Here is a 6,000-nt window from a genome sequence, read left to right on the forward strand (position 1 = left end):
CAAACATTTTTATGACCTAACAATTAAAGAACTTGGGCATTTTATTGCCAGTTCTGCTACTGGTTGCCCTTAAAGCATTAAACAAATTTCTTAACCTCTCTGAGCATCTTTTCTGGTTTTTGAGAATAGGAATATAACCAGAAGTTATACGTAACATTTATCAGCTTAGTTCAGATTTTTAAAAAGAAACTGCAATAGAGAGAGAAAGACTTACTGTTCCTCATCATTTTTTTATTGCAATAAGCAAACAGAAGATGACATTTGTTAACTCTTTATTTTGAATTGTATGTACTGCATCGTTGACATGCAATCTGTCCTCATTTTCAATTCTTGAAATGCAACTCAAGTGTTCTGAAGGCCTAAAAAATTAAATTCTAAATATTTGATTATTAAAAGTCAAAATAATTAGAAGTGTTAGAAACTGTTGATTGTTAGAATAATTAAACTTTAGAAACTGTTGATTCACACACAAGAAACAAGTTTGCATCAGAAAATACAGTTCAGAAAAGCATGAAGGAACAGGGTATAAATTTAATATGATTACAGATTGCAATTCAATGGGGAAATCAGTGTAGCCTAATTTGCATTTTGAAATGAAAATTAACTTCATAGATTTTTTCTCCTATTAGTTGTGAGAGAAGAAAAGTGTCCACATCTGTACCACATTTGTAAACGTTTAAATCAGCTAACAAGAAACATTGTTGTACCAAGTAAAGCAATCTGTTAATTTGTGACATAATTAAATATGCATTTCTGTAAAAGCTCAAAACTGCAAGCATGTTTAATGAAATTTAAATGACATTTATTTTGCATATCCAGATATGTTATTAATAAACTGAGTAATTTAGACCTAATTTACATAATAAGTGAATATAATTAAAATCAAACCTTCATTAAAGAATCAGAGGAAATCTTTAATTTCTAATGTATTTTAAGAAAAGAACCAAGATTAATTAAAGAGTAATGCCAACAATGGCCAGTAATACATCTGAATCAGGTGAAATTCATACTGCACATGCCAAACTACGTTAAATCAAAAAGAAATAATTTAAAAATATTCTGATAACGTATTACTATAATTTTTGCTTTTCAGAAATGTTTTAAGTTTTTCTTTGAGATACATTACTTAATAATATTGAAATATCAAATAGTAAGAATATAAGAATTCCCTAATTTCTGATAGTTCAATTTTTTCTTTTAATTGTTGATATTGGGAAGCATAGGAGCTCTTTCTCTTCCCAGGGTTTCTTTTGTACCTAATACATTACAAATAAATAAATCAACATAGAAGACTTTAACTTATCATTAAATTTAAGGAATTTGGACTTTAAAAAATTCCTATATTTAAGATGAATAATGGTAAGGTTATGCATGTTTACAAGAAAGGTATAAGCTGTAATACAGCTCCCATGTGTGTAAAATTACAATCCTGTTGTCATCGTTATGCAGGAAGAAAAGCTCATTTAGTAAATACAATGTTTTTTTCTAACTATTCTTCAGATGAATGCGATGATGGTTCCTCAGGTCAGTGCAATTCCTTTGAACATATGACAAAAAATCATAAAAACCGCTTTTCCAGTAATAGGAATGATGACTTCAAATTGCACACTAGCATGGTTTTCAGAGTTTCCTTTTGTACATGCAGTAGAATTAATTAAATTATTGGTACATTGCTGACATACTATTCCTACTACTTGCCTACTTTTTGTTTTGTCCTGTGGTCTCCTGATGTCTCCATACAGGTACACAGGAAAGTTCTGTGCTTTGTGCATTTAGCATGTGCACAGTCAGGAGCTCCAGCTGGAGCTTTATCTGGAAATAATTGCAGTGAATGGGAAAAGGCAGTGCAGACCTGGAGTGGGGATGGACTATTGGGCTGGCAGATCACAAGTGTAACCACAGCACAAAGTGAGGCTAATCATTGCTTTATGAACCAGTGTTCAAAATTATATTAAAAAATTATCAAAAAAGGTATAGTAGAGGACACAGCGTTCACTGAGAAATAACAAAATTGTTCAGACCTTTCTGTCTTCTAATCATTCTGTTCTAGTATTAAATAGGATTAGATAGCTGGCTCTTCATGAAGAATTTGGGTAATAGACTTCTGACTCCAAAGGTATTTCAGATCTCAATATGTGTAATAAAACTAGAAAGAAGAGAAAACCAGTTGCCATGATGTGATTTCATCTTTTGGTTTAATTTGTTTCCTTTGCAGTCTCGATATCAAATTCTTTTTTGAAATAAAAATGAACGCATTTCAGATTTATTTCCTATAGTAAAACTCCTTGGTAAAGGACAAATTATTACTGAGAAAGTCTAAAAGAAAAAGTGAGATTCCCAACAGTGTCTTTGTATTTAATGGTTTGTCAACATTTCTATTATAAACCCAGATAGTCTCCTGGCTTTCTACTAGAAACTGAGGATATCAGATGAGATGTACTTTAATTAAATAGAACAAAAAGCATGACAATCTCTAAAATTATTCTGACATTAAAGAACAGGAGATAATAAAATTCCAATAATTAAATATTTACTAGGCAAAAATATTATTAAGTTTCCCCACAAAGAACATTGCCACTGGAGAAAATGCATACACTTGTTCTAATCTCACAGTTACTTGTTAGGGATTCAGAGAAAGTCCAGTAATTTACCATATGTATTGTGTACTGATCTTTATTTATTGTAGGGCAAAATCAGTATGGCAGGCCTTATTGTGTGGCCAGTTTGATACAGAAACCTGCTTTTCACTACTAAACTCAGGTACTTCAATAAAGGTTTGTAAGACTGAGAATTCAGTGATAACTGCATTAAACGCTGTTACTGTCAAAACAATGTATGAGTGTTCTGTGAACCCTGTCATCATTAATGAAAGCCAACACTGCTAAAAAGCATACTTATCGTGTCCTAAGGTATGATTTACATAAAGAACTTATGTGTGGAAAGTGTATAATATAAATCTAATTTTATGACAAATAGTTATTTACACAAATTTTCAAGTATTATTGTTTTTATTTCCATTGTTTATAGATACCACTGGAGAAGGAACTGAAGGTCCTTGCTTCCTCAGGGTCCCCTCATATCTGTTAACACAATTATAAAGAGAAGATTTTTATTTTCTTCGTTTCAATCTCAATGCTTCTTTCTTTGGGCTTACATGCACATTATCTTTATACTGAATAAGTAGGCTATGGAAAAAAAAAGCCTCAAACTGGCACATGAGTGTGAAACAACAATATAAAAAAGAATATGAGTGTGAAATAACAATATAAAAAAGAATACAAACATTGTGATCGTATCCCTAGCTATATACAAGTGGAGAAGCAGGAATTTCTCAGTGGGATTTCTGTGGAGTAGGTATGGCCTCTGCAGCCCATGGAGAGGAGCACAGTGCAGCAGATATTTACACTGCAGCCTGTGGGTGACTCCAGACTGGAGCAGGGGGATATACCCTGAAAGAACAGTGGTTTGTGGAGAGCCCACACTGGAGCAGGGAAAAGGCAGGCGGAGGAAGAAAGGTAGATAAAAACTTTAAAAATGACCACAGCTCCCCCATTCCCCAGCCCCCTTTTTCTTTTCAGATTACTATGTATGAATCCTTAAAATATCTGCTCTTGTTCTACTACTATCGTCTCACACAATATTTTCTAATTTTTCTGGTGTTTTGACTATGAATTGGTTACTACGATACCAATATTAAATAATTTTTTCAAGGAACTGCAATTTGCTCTGTTTCAGAATAAATTCAACCCTGCATTTTCTTCAAAATTCTGGAAGTGGGAATATGTAACTAAGAAAAGGTTTTCTGGCTTATGTGTGTGGATTGCGTTCTGGATGATATTTTTTTCTAAATATTTATTTTCAATTTTCCAAATGAGGATAATGATAAGTATTTTCAAATTCACTAATAATTTTTAGTGTCTAAATCAATTGAAACCAAGGAAATTCTCGCCAACTACTCTGTAAGAATATTGGCTGTTATTGTGGGTTTTGTGAAAACATAATCCATGTTGCTGTAAACAGTGACAAGCATAACCTACACACCAGATTTTAATATTTTCTTCTCTATGAGAACATAGATTGCAACACATATAAGTTTTTTACTGTTCAGAAAAAGCTGTTATCAGTGCTAAACCATTTATTTTCTATGACATCTTTTACATTTCTAATATAAATCTTTTTTTCCCCTTTGAAACAGCACTCAATAATATTTATTTTAAGCTATTCCAAGAAGGAAGTAAGGTTTTCCTGTGCTTCTACTATGTGATGCTACAATTTTTTATCTCTATTGTATCTATCTTTACTTTGTAATGTGTTAATTTTTATTTTCCTGTCAGTGGGGGTAATACCTTATAGATTATAGTTACAGGCAAATTCTCTTTTGAAATTTAAGTGTTATATGCTATTTAATAATTTCAAGACTTAGCCATAAGGAGAACTGATTATTCTTCCTGCAGAGGTGCTCAAAGTAAAAAAAAAAAATCGCAACACAGAGATTCACTTCCATGCCTACTATCTCCTGACAATAGTGCTAATTTAAAATGGGAAGGCTCTGTCAACATTGCCCTTGAAAACATTTGTAATGTTCTTCATCTTCAGGCTGTTAACAATGTTCTTTCATGGCTCATTTTACTCAATTTAACATCTTCTCCAGATACCATTGACCCTGACATTATTTTACATCATCTTAAGCACTTTGTAAGTCTTGCTAGCACTGTTTTGGCCTGGCTGATAACGTTATCTAACTTGACCATAAGAGTATAAATTAATTACTATAGGTATATTTTTTTCTGAACTTATTTTCAAATGATTGAGGTATCTAGACTATGTATTATACGTTTTGTTACCCATATGTTCCTTCTTCCTTATATTTTAGTTATGGTTAATACAATGCTAGATGATGTTTGCTATCTGAACTTAGAGTTGATTCTTAAGTTTAGTTGTTTTACTGCATTATCTTTGAAAATGGAAAATTACATAACAAACTCAATTTAATCAACTATTTATACATGACAAGGAATTTCTATTTAGCAATTTTAAGCTAGGCTTGCTTCTTTGTTTGATGCCTGTAATCAGAAGACAAGGCAGACAATGTGTCCTACTAGGGGTGCATTATTTGATGCTATCTGCAAGTTATTTCCCAAGAAAGTATCTTCCTGGAATGTAATGGTTCTCCAGCGGTGCACCTAGTTTTGATCCATGTGTATTCCCATCCAGTGATATTTTCTGTCCTCCCAGAAGTCTGATCTCATGCTGTGTAATCTAGTGCATGGTCATGTACTTAGTCTTCCTGTTGCATCAGTTATTCATATCCTCTCTCAGTAAATCCTTCTGTGGATGCATCACCTGCCAACAACTTCCACCCTGCTGGTGGAACCAACTCCAAAGTTTAACACAGAGGCAACTTCTGTGAAAGACAAGCAAGTTCATTATTGATATATGCCCACAGAATTTTTCTCTGCCTTTGTCTTCTAGGTCAAAGAATTCTCAAATACCAGATTTCTTTTTCACACAAAGCCACATGTATCTTGGAATAGCTTAAAATAAACATTTTCCTTGTAGCCTTTTCTGCGTATTTGATAGACTAACTGACTTAAAAACTCATAGACAGCAGTGGGAAGGTTTTTGACAGGGCTACTAGCTCCTCAAAAATGCCTCTGAGATGTTTGAATGTAAAGGTGACTCCCATTAGCCTTCACTTATATGCTTGATTCATTTTCCTGCTGAAATTTGGGTTATGTGTGTTTGCCTTGAGTCACAGCTGCCTGAATTACACTCTTGAAACTTAGATACCTATTTTACTTATCTTGGCTACATGCTAGTGCACATGAGTGCAGAACAGAAGATAAAACATCTTCAGATACAATATTTACATACTGTAAGGAGTCTGGATGTCCCTCTGTCTCATGACCAGTGGGGAAAAAACCCCAAGGATACAGACATTTTCACATAACTTCTTATTATTCATACTCTCTAACTGGCTGGTTTAGGGAGGTTGCTGCT

The sequence above is a fragment of the Fringilla coelebs genome (assembly GCF_963513975.1).
Source record: "Fringilla coelebs genome assembly, chromosome: 2".
Taxonomy (NCBI): Eukaryota; Metazoa; Chordata; class Aves; order Passeriformes; family Fringillidae; genus Fringilla; species Fringilla coelebs.